Genomic DNA, 12225 nt, shown 5'->3' with positions numbered 1-12225 from the left:
GTGCATATGTATTATTATTGGAAAGATTACTGCAAAGAAAAAAAAAGTTGAACCAGGAGGGGGCGATATTGCTCTTCTTACAATGAGTTACATGCAGGCTATTACTTACCGTGTCACTCACATTTATTTCACAAATTAGCTGAACCCACTTAATTCGATTTAATTGTATTTATGCAGAGCTGAATCACAACAACATTCTCCTCGAGGTGGTATAGATTGTAAGGTAGAAAGTCTACAATTAAAAAGAAAAAACCTCAATACAGTGGGAAGGAACAACTCACTTTTAACAGGAAGCACCCTCTGGCAGAACCACGGTCAGGGAGCAAACTATCAAACTACGAGGTCTTTAAAATAAGATGATTATTCAAGACCTCATGTGTGATGGGAAGGATTCTGAATTTGATGCTGGACCCACAAATCATAAAAGAGAAACACTAACTCACACACACCAGAAAGTGCCAAGAATTATAATTATATGTAATTTAGTTTTGCGTTCCTTTATAATGCTTTCAACTATACAAATAAGACACTTGGGGGCGCCTGAGCCTTGTAGACACAACAAATATTGAACAAACCTCATGCGCCCTGTTGTTGACAAAACGATAAAAATGAATGTGTCTTATTTAGGTCATTTCTGTAGTTACAGAAAATCATTTGAATTCATTTTTCCTTAAATTATTTTAACCCTTATTTGATGCTATTGAAATTGGTCTGTTGCCTCAGGGCAACAACGGCAATAAGGGTTCCACAGTGTCACAGTTTTCTGCATATAGTCGATTAATAAATGTTGAGAAAACAACTAATCGATTCAATTTTTTTATTTGAACAAGTATCAAATTGATTTTCACAGAAGCGTTCAATGGAACAAATACATAAATGGTAAGCTGACTGCTTTTTATATAGGGTTTTTGTATTTTGCTCGTGCATTAAAAAGCGCTTTATACAACATGCCTCATTCACCTATTCACCCAAACATTATTACAAGCACCTTTTCTACAATTAAGCTAAACATGCATAAAATGTTAGCAGTGGAGATTTGGCACCTGAAAGGACCCCCTTTGATCCACTCCTAGTTTGAGTCTATTTACATTTAAATACTGATACTTCAATTTTGCCTTGGTTTGAGCTCCATAAAGCAGGCAAACCAGAATTAATCACAGAAGGCAAAAACACTGAAACTACGTTTTAAGCTGCGAGCCAAACAAACCAAAGGTAACCGTGTTTTGAAAAGAGCTATGAAGAGAAACAGACAGACTACTGTAATTTCTCAATAAAATGTCGCTTATTATCGCTCACTCTCAAGAACAAAAACGTGAGTAATTTTCCAGTAGCTCACCATATTTGGGATCTTCTAACATCCACACTTCATGTTTAAACGGTGGTGCGGAGGCGGTGTACCGTCGCAGGCCGGATGTAGCATTCAGCGCGGTGTGCCTTTTTTTCAGTTGCTAAGCAACAGATTTGTCCCGCCCCTTTCGTTATGACGAGCCGGGCCAGTCCTTTGACTGGTGACGTTACAATGAAACCGACCTTATATATAGACCTGGCTGTTCAGTTGAAACGCATTCACACAGCGGGACAGCAGCGCTTTAAACGTTCAAACACGGAGTTTAACACAAAACAACATTTTAGACATAAAAAACAAAAAAGTGAAATGGCAAGCTCAAACTGTAACACAATGACAAATGATGAAACAGTTCAGACCAATCGGGATAATTCTACAGTACATGCTTTGGTATCCCTCTTGGATAACTTGTTAAGTAGTTTTTCGAAAAAGCAGTTGGACGCGCTTACCTCAGGCTATCCGGATTGCTTCACCGCTAAGCGGCTTGCAGGTTTTTTAAAGGACGTAATGGACCTGTGTGCACAGTCACTAGCAGTATCACCACTGAGGTCTTCCCAGAACTCCCCTGTACATGAAAACTGTTCTGTCCACACCACCACTGGCAAAACGGTTTTGTCACCTGTGAAATTTTTGGACGATTCTGCTGAGCAGGAGTTTGATACAGCACAGAATATAGATGCTAACAGCCAAGAAACAGCTAACACAGAAGAACGCTGTCAAAATGCTGACCAACACAGTGCTGCAAAAGCAGAAAACAATCCAATTCCAGATCCCCAGCAGCAGAAATCCTGTGTTGAACATGAAGCCAGCATCCCACCGTTAACAAACATAAGTCAAACGGAGTCATATAAAAAGATACAGAATCACAGATCTTCTGTAGACTGTGAGCCACCTGAAAACACCTTAGACTTTGAAAGATGGTTAGAGACATTAATTCAGGCTGTGCTTTCAAAGCTTGGTAAACTTTTAAAGTGCCCTCATTCTCACCAAAAACGTTTGTTGGATCTACTCTTGGACAAATTCAAGGGGATGGATTTGCATTTAGACCGAAAAGTGCAGAATTATTTTGACTGCATTGCTAATGCCATTTTCACTGATATTTGTGACCAATTATATAATTGGTCACTAATATCATTGGAAATGGGGAGGAGTGGGGAGGAGGATTCAATGAATTTAATGGGAGAACCAATATTTAATATCATAACTACTTCAGTATTCCAAGAACACCTGTTGGCAGTAACAATTATCGATAGACTGGAATCATATGAAAAGAAAGAAAGATGCAGACTTTCAGTGGAAATCTTTGTGGAAGGACTGATTTCCCAGGTTGCAAAAACATCAGACACAGTCTTCAGCATTGAAAATGCTGAAGCTATCTCCAACCGGCTTACCATGAAAATCTGGACTGAAATCAGGGCAGAATACAACAAAATCCCCCCAGAGAAGTTCAAGAAACTCAGCGAGAGGGTTTTCAAATCCCTCTGTAAAAGATGGAAGCATGTAGCGGTTATTGTGACATCCTGGCAATTAAACGTCCAAGATCTTGATGAAGATATTGTTAAAACTTTCAAAAGAAAGATATTCCCAGAACCAAGTTGGATATCTAAGTGCTTTTCATCGGTGCGTGCATTTTTTGGGAGGTTTAAGGGAGGAAACAAAGTTTCCCCTTTATAGTGACATCGTGATATCAACAGCAAGATATTTTCTAAAACTCACTGGACACTTTAAATTAGCTAGTTTTACATTTAGATCAGATCAAGTCATTTTTGAAATCCCCAGGAATGGTCGCGGCAGATGGCCACCCCACCCTGAGCCTGGTTCTGTCGAAGGTTTCTTCCTCTTAAAAGGGAGTTTTTCCTTCCCACTGTCGCCTCGTGCTTGCTCAGAGGGGTTTGTTCTTTTGGGGTTTTCTTTTTAATACTGTAAGTTGTTACCTTACAGTGTGAAGCACCTTGAAAACACCATTGTTTCCTTTGGTGCTATACAGATTGAAGTGACTTGCACTGACAACATAACTAAGCTGGGACTTTAATTTAACATCAATAAAATTATAAAAATATTACATCTTGATTTCTGCTTGTTTTCATTGTCTGTGACTTAATGAATACAAATGTGTAATTTAACAGATTTTTTCTTTATGTTAGTCTGACCGGTGATTCCACGTTGGCCTTAGGTGTTGGCGCGGATACGCTGCAGCCCCTGAGCCATTAATGGCCCAGCACACTACAGTAAAAACAAAACAACAGCCATCTCTCCAACTAGGAAAGGAAAATAATAAACTGCCTCCTTGGAGGCAACCTGACTCAAAACAGTTGCAGTCCAACTCAGACCGACTGCAATCACTCTCAGGCAGATTGATGAAGATCTGCAAATAACTGTTGTCTAATTTATAAACGCAGACAGATTGCCAACACGTCTGTTTACAATAGAGGACTGTACTTACATGGTTGCAAACTGGTTGTTGTCTTGCTTATATGAAAACATTGCTTTGGAGCAATGAAACTCAAACACATTCATTTTTAAAATGCCTCAAAATGAAATTTTGAAATATTTGGCTTTATGCTTTGAAAGTGCCGTTGTGAGTGGGAGTGTGAAATCCTTACTTGATGTGTTCCCTTTGCCTTTACTGTTTTCAGTTTTATTTGTCATATGCAAGTTAGCACAGGGTCAACATTGCAATGAAATGTGTTTGACGAGCAGCAGTCACTCAGCAGCATGGTACAGTAGAAATATAATAAAATATAATAAAATAAAAAATAGAAAAATAGTAAAGAGCAAAATATTAGAGAGACGTGGTAAAAGAGAAAAGATGACTAAATATATATGTATCTATAAATATAAATATATGTACACTAGTGATTAAATAAGAAAATCTTGAAAAGAAATATGACGGGAGGCCAAATGGGATGTTGCACAGGAATGAGCAGCAGAAAATTACAGTATTACTCAGACTTTTAATAGTCATATTGTCAGTTTTGGCCGACGGTCATGGGTCACTTCCACTAAAATAGCACGAGACTGGAGTAAAATGTACTTTATTAATGAGAACACATGGTGATACAGCAAAGAATCCAACCCTTCTGAAAAGCAAATGGCTTCCTGTTATACTCTACCTGATTCAGGTGAGCATCTGGAATAGACCAAGTCTGGGGGTCAGCAAACCAAAGGAAAACAAAACCCTCCCCATAAGAAAACCACTACAATATAACCAAGATATAACACATCATAGACATATGAAGATTTGGAACAAGTCCTATAAATAATTCCATAACATATAAACTTCAGTCTCTTCTATATACATTAAAACAGCGGTCCCCAACCTTTTTTGCGCCACGGACCGGTTTATGCCCGACAATATTTTCACGGACCGGCCTTTAAGGTGTCACAGATAAATACAACAAAATAAAACTAGTACCGGTACCGGAAAAAAAGAAGATTTATTCATAACACACGTGAAAGACCCAGGAAAACAGAGTTAACGATAAAAACGATAACAAAATAACGATAAAAAACGATAAAAACTCTGAAAACCATACATTTCACACCCGAGCCTCATCTCTCGACCAAACGACGGTCCGTGGCCCAGCGGTTGGGGACCGCTGCATTAAAACACCTTAACCACACAGTTAGGTTTCAGCCCTCGCTGACTCAGAACAAAGTAAGACAATCAGAGTTCGATTGGTTTTTACTTGTGCAGGGGAAGCCTGGTCAGATTCTCAGAGTTGCAAGCTCTACACCCAAACTCAGACAACTCCAACTCCAGCCTTTTATTGAATGAAAACAGTTACACAACTGCCCATTGTAAACCCCATATGTTGTGTGGTAAAAGCTAAGGCACTGTGTGTGTGTGTGTGTATGTGTGTCTGTATACGTGACTTCCTGGTTACAAACGTTTTAACCGCATCTCTAGTCATAAAAGGGCATCTCCCCTCAACCTCGTATATGGCTTAACCTCTTTAACAGTCCACCATTTACATGGTGAGCCCATACTGTAAAGGGCAGGAAGTGAACATTCCTTACCAAATAAGGAAACCAGAATCTTACATAGATTGTGCCTGCAGTTGAAAACTATAGCTAGTAACATCCCCAACATCCTACATGTGGGGGAGGAACAGAAAAATATCTGAACATACAGTTCAAGACAAGGTCCAAGCACAATAATGACAACTTTTAACAAAATCACTCCAACACACACTCCCCTAGCCTGGCACATTGGTTTGCTCCAGGAGCTCATAAGCAGGTGATTGAGCTGCTTTTACTCTTTATAAAGTGAGTACTGTTAACACTTCTCTTTTTACATATACAACTAATTTAGGTTACAGACAAATGATTAAATGTGAACAGCTCTAACACGGGTTCTTTTCCTGACACAGGTAGGATGGCCAGTCCCCCTGTCTCTTCACCTTTCACGAGTCACTTAAATAACAACCCAAAAAACCTAATAAAGATCACAATCAACCAGTGTGTGTTTTTCTTCATTATGGTTTTTAAATACAAATCAGTCAGTCAATTAATAAAAATACAAGTAAGGGTAATGGAACCCCTGGTCTCCATTACACACATAAATACCATAAAGACACTAAGTCGTAGAGCTCTGAACTCCTTGCTTTTATGATATTTACACTTCTTCTTGGCCTTCTCCTTCACTCTGAGTCACTCCAGGATAAACGCATCAGCTCAGACATTCAATAATTAAAATATGTGTAGGTGACCGTTTGGCAGAAGACGATGTCGAGGCGGTACTGCAGTGACACGTCCGTGGCTATTGTCGGGGAGGTGTCCTGCATCAGCAGGAAGTCCATAGACTTCTTGGCTTTGTTGCTCATCATGGCTCTGTAGTCCGTGGGCGTGGCCTGCAAAAAGTGTAAATAAACCATCAGAGACCAAACACAATTATGCCTTCCAACCACTAGTTTAGACAACATCTTGCAAAGAGTGTGTATTTCAGAGTGCAGTTGTTTTTAAATTTGACAGAAACAGAAAAAAAGATGGAACAGAAGGACAACAGGGAAAGCAGAAGCACCGACACACTGAAATCTTTTAGGGTCAAGCTCCAGAACTAGCCACAAATCCTGCTGGAAAGAACCTAAAAATACTTAAAAATACTTGCAGAGATCTAATGGAGCCGTTAACTCAAAAGCCTGGTGTCAGGCATGTTCTTTAATAAATAAGAAACGAGCTGATATGTTACAGACCCCAGTCTTTACGTAAAGAAAACGCTGACATTTAGAGCGGTCTCGCAGCAGATTTTAAAACAGTGACACTGATTTGTGGGGTTTTTGTGCACAGATTTGAACCTTTTTGTTTTATCCATGTCCTTGAACACAGCTTGTGACTTGGGCGCTTTCATATGTACCGATTCATTTAGGTTTGTGCACTGAGGCCAGATTTAGGTATTAAAAACGAGTCAGTCATAACACTTCTTACATTAGTTAAAAAGCTGAGCTTACACTAAACCAACATTTAAATTTCCCCTTGTGGGACTAATAAAGGTATATCATATCATATCATTACTACAGTATTGCTGCAATATTGTAAAGACAAAGATGACACACGGACCAGACATAAAACACTGAACACTTTTTAAAGAAGAGTCATTTAAGAATTCAACTGCTTGAACTATGTTATTTTAAAATTGACAGTAGAGCAGAAGTCACTGCATCATTTCATCATCAACACGAACCTGAAAAAAGCTGTCTGATATATAGATAAAATAATAACAAACAAACAAACATACAGATATCACTAAACAAAACACCTTATCTTGGTTTTCTAGGTGTTGCTGATGGTGACATAGGAAACTTCAGGATCCACCTAAACAATGAAGAGAAAAACATGCTGACTCCTCAGTAATATCCATCCACTTATCCTTTTCAGTGTCGCGGGGGGTGCTGGAGCCTATCCCAGCTGTCATAAGGCGAGAGGCGGGGTACACCCTGGACAGGTCGCCAGTCTGTCGCAGGGCCAACACACAGAGACAGACAACCATTCACGCTCACATTCACTCCTGCATTCACACCTATGGGCAATTTAGATTTTTCAATTCACCTATACCTTTAGACGTGCTTGTATGAATGGGTGAATGAGGCATGTTGTTTACAGTGCTTTGACTACTCTGGGAGAGTAGAAAATTGCTATATAAGAATCAGTCCATTTACCAATAAAAAAAACACTGCAAAACACACAAAACAAAATAGAAATAAGAAAAATGGTAACAGACATAGGAAAAAAAACGTAAATAGGAAAAACGAAAACAGAAATAGGAAAAAACAGATTTCCAAAAGCAAAGGGGAGTGTTTCTGGGGAGACAATAACCCGACGGACCAGTTGCAGGAACCCAAAACATGCTAGGTGTGTTTTATCATGACTCATATAATACTGATGATGAATTTTTAGGCTAATAGTTAGGCTAACACATATACCACTCATCTTTTCTTTCCTCACAAAACCGATAAATCCTCCACTTCTTTTAAGTGTCTCCCAGCGCAATTCTTAGCATATTTTGGTTCCTGCAACTGGTCCGTCAGGTTATTGTCTCCCCAGAAACACTTTGTGCTTTTGCAAATCTTTTTTTTTCCTATTTCCGCTGTCGTTTTTCCTCTTTTCGTTGTGTTTTGTGTGCTTTTGCAGCATTTTTCTTATTGCTGGTGTTGTCTTAAGTTGCAGTGGCCTCTCAGGGCCACCGTACAACACATGTTCTCCCCGTGTTTGCGTGGGTTCTCTCCGGGTACTCCGGCTTCCTCCCACCGTCCAAAGACATGCAGCTTGTGGGGATAGGTTAATTGGATAATCTAGATTGCCACTAGGTGTGAGTGTGAATGGTTGTCTGTGTCTCAATGTGTTAGCCCTGCGACAGACTGGCGACCTGTCCAGGGTGTACCCTGCCTCTCGCCCTATGACAGCTGGGATAGGCTCCAGCACCCCCCGCGACCCTGAAAAGGATAAGCGGAAGTGAATGGATGGATGGATGTTTCAAAACTCACAGGATTTTCACTCTTCTGCATTTTGTTTCCTGGAAAGACAAAAACAGTCAACTCTAACATTCATAGAACAACTTACAAATGTTGTATCTGTAAATGTTCTCACCTTTCATTCTTTTCCTTATGATGAGACACACAGCTCTTATCAGCAGTGCGACCAAACCAATAGCTCCATCGATGTACCACGAAACTAAAACTTTGATGGGGTTTTTTTTATCTTCACTAAACACTTTTTTGCTTTGTGTTTATTATTGTGCTACTGCAAGTATTTCATATATTAGTCAGTTGATTGTTACTGTAGGGCAGCTCTAGGACAATCCCTGATGTGATGTAGCTTGCTTTTATCCAGCAGATACGACATCTCATGAGGAGGTTCGAACCCTGTACCCTGACCTTCCCACTGACGCACAAAGTCTGCACATCCAGAAGCAGGCCCTTCTACGTGAACAACAGCACAACAGTTTCTATTTCTTTTAATATTAGAAGTCAGTTATTCATTAATGAATACAAATGGTGACTGAAGTTATTTAGACAGGACATTAAACAATAAACTTCCAATAAATTATGAACAATGTGTGACTGAATGTGTTCAGTGAAAGACTTTGAAAATATCGCAGCATAAAACCAGTGTAAAAGTATTCAGACTACTTTTGGGGGTATTTATTTGATGATGCAACCAGAAAATGTGCAGGTTGTGAGTTTAACATTTTCAACACTGGAGAAGAAGTACATGTACACAGACTAGCTAATGACAAACATTTTTTTTAAATTAACCTTTATTTAAACAGGTTGTTCATTTTTCTGAGCTTATCTGGTGTCTAGTTTTGGTGGCAGTAGCATAAGCAGAGAAGACCCAGACCTTACTCTCCCGAGCCAGCTCCTCCATTATTTGGGGGACACTGAGGCATTCTCTGCTGAGTGCTGTGATCTCCCCAACATGTCCTGGGTGTGTCCTGTCTGTCCTGGTGGGACATGCCTGGAACATCTCACCCAGGAGGCGCTCAAGAGGCACCCTTGTCAGATGCCTGAACCTCCTCAACTGGCTCGTTTAGATGTAGAGGAGTAGCAGTTAACTCATGCAAACCACATTTCTCCACGCCAGTCCTAATCAGCTTACTCAGTATCACTAGATCCAATGCTGCTCCTCCAGCAGAGCACACAAAAGTAGGAGAGACCGGAGATGCCATGGCTTAGTTAGGAGACTGTTTGCTTCAAGGCCACTAGAAGGTGCTGCCATAAAACTACAATAAATGAATTGACCTTTTGACCTGCTCACACTCTTTTATGCAAAACCCTGCTGATGTTACGCACACACACACACATAAAGAGATTCTAGGTCTGACCAACCGTCTCCGCCGTGGGCAAAAAGATGACAGTCAATAAAATTCTAAAATTTTATTTATAAACACAATGAATAATAGTTAAAAGTCCAGTGTCCCATTTAGGTACAAAGTAAAAACACACAGTCCAAGGCCAGAGCCAGCTATGCCACAAAGCCAGTTGCACTCCACACGTTGTTCACTTCAACAGGGGTAGCAATTGTCCTCTGAGACCCACCACCCTGTAAGTAGAAAGCCAGTGATCACTCCATCCTCTGCAACTCAGCTACTTTCAGGCTACAGCATATAATAGGCCCTAGCCTGCACAGAGCGACAAAATAAGACAATTCACTATATAATTCACAGCCCATCCATCCCAAACATATCAGATCATTAGCGGTTTTGTCACATTACATACCTGCACTGAGAGACAAAATAAGACTAATGACGCTAAATTTAATTACGGGTCATGGACAGCCTTCATAAATGCTCATATTACTCACCCACACTGAATTCCAGCACAGGTTCATCTGGGTCCTGACTATTTCCTGCAAAATAACACAAACGTCATCAGAACATTAAGTCAGAGAAACAACATTTGGAGCTTTTGTACATGATAAATTATACTGCAGTAGTAAAACAAAGTCAAGCAGCAGTACATTTATTAAAATCACCTTCAGCTGTAATATTTAAACTGATTTAGTGTCAATTTAGATTATGTTTAGATTAAAATGAAACTAGTACCCTTGTAATGTCTTTTTAAATTAGAGGTAAATATTTGTATATTTTTTTACATAATATAATTATATTTACTGGATTTTCTCTCTATTGTAGTTTAGTATTATAGTTATTACTTGTTTTTTATTGACTTGTCTTGTTTTTACAATGATTTGCTTTGACTGCAGCCTTTAAAGAAAAGACTATCTGTTCAGTAACTATCCATCAGACTGGGTCCATGTTACCAGCCAAATGGGTAATAATTAAAGTAAGTTTTGAATTACGTATATTTGGGTGTTTAGGTGACACTTTTGCAAAAAAATATATATATAATTAGGTTTAAAAGAACTAAACATGTATGTATTTAAAAACAATAAGTGTGTTAGAATTACTACAGCAACAGGTTGTAGCTCACTGTACTGTTTTTGAGCACAACTTTGGCGCTTTTGCCTCATTTTTAAATCAGTGATCCCAGTAGCACAGTCTAAGCAGAGACCTCAGTGCTTGGCAAACAATCAATAGAATCAATATAATTATTAAAAAGAAACAAAATAAATGCCAACCATATAAAAAACATAAACTTAAAGAAAAAACTAAACTTGATTTTATGTCTTTAGGCTATTGTTAACAGCAAGCATGAGGTTAGTGCATATGTATTATTATTGGAAAGATTACTGCAAAGAAAAAAAAAGTTGAACCAGGAGGGGGCGATATTGCTCTTCTTACAATGAGTTACATGCAGGCTATTACTTACCGTGTCACTCACATTTATTTCACAAATTAGCTGAACCCACTTAATTCGATTTAATTGTATTTATGCAGAGCTGAATCACAACAACATTCTCCTCGAGGTGGTATAGATTGTAAGGTAGAAAGTCTACAATTAAAAAGAAAAAACCTCAATACAGTGGGAAGGAACAACTCACTTTTAACAGGAAGCACCCTCTGGCAGAACCACGGTCAGGGAGCAAACTATCAAACTACGAGGTCTTTAAAATAAGATGATTATTCAAGACCTCATGTGTGATGGGAAGGATTCTGAATTTGATGCTGGACCCACAAATCATAAAAGAGAAACACTAACTCACACACACCAGAAAGTGCCAAGAATTATAATTATATGTAATTTAGTTTTGCGTTCCTTTATAATGCTTTCAACTATACAAATAAGACACTTGGGGGCGCCTGAGCCTTGTAGACACAACAAATATTGAACAAACCTCATGCGCCCTGTTGTTGACAAAACGATAAAAATGAATGTGTCTTATTTAGGTCATTTCTGTAGTTACAGAAAATCATTTGAATTCATTTTTCCTTAAATTATTTTAACCCTTATTTGATGCTATTGAAATTGGTCTGTTGCCTCAGGGCAACAACGGCAATAAGGGTTCCACAGTGTCACAGTTTTCTGCATATAGTCGATTAATAAATGTTGAGAAAACAACTAATCGATTCAATTTTTTTATTTGAACAAGTATCAAATTGATTTTCACAGAAGCGTTCAATGGAACAAATACATAAATGGTAAGCTGACTGCTTTTTATATAGGGTTTTTGTATTTTGCTCGTGCATTAAAAAGCGCTTTATACAACATGCCTCATTCACCTATTCACCCAAACATTATTACAAGCACCTTTTCTACAATTAAGCTAAACATGCATAAAATGTTAGCAGTGGAGATTTGGCACCTGAAAGGACCCCCTTTGATCCACTCCTAGTTTGAGTCTATTTACATTTAAATACTGATACTTCAATTTTGCCTTGGTTTGAGCTCCATAAAGCAGGCAAACCAGAATTAATCACAGAAGGCAAAAACACTGAAACTACGTTTTAAGCTGCGAGCCAAACAAACCAAAGGTAACCG

General features: G+C 38.9%; 1 long non-coding RNA gene across 3 annotated transcripts in view; it reads right to left on the bottom strand.

The window, feature by feature from the left end:
• LOC146555264 (uncharacterized) overlaps positions 1–12225 on the bottom strand; it is a 36350-nt gene that overhangs the window by 12307 nt on the left and 11818 nt on the right. For all 3 annotated transcript variants that reach the window (XR_014889198.1, XR_014889196.1, XR_014889197.1), the window contains exons 5-7: positions 10148–10192; positions 7104–9886; positions 1337–6198 (exon numbers count right to left, since the gene is read on the bottom strand). This is a non-coding gene — a long non-coding RNA (uncharacterized LOC146555264). The remainder of the gene's footprint in view (positions 1–1336; positions 6199–7103; positions 9887–10147; positions 10193–12225) is intronic.

Source organism: Mchenga conophoros, linkage group LG17 (genome assembly GCF_057382185.1).
Source record: "Mchenga conophoros isolate Kocher_MC1m ecotype Shallow Benthic linkage group LG17, M_conophoros_male_GT1.1, whole genome shotgun sequence".
In the NCBI taxonomy this organism is placed as follows: domain Eukaryota; kingdom Metazoa; phylum Chordata; class Actinopteri; order Cichliformes; family Cichlidae; genus Mchenga; species Mchenga conophoros.
This window is presented reverse-complemented; position numbering and strand designations above follow the sequence as displayed.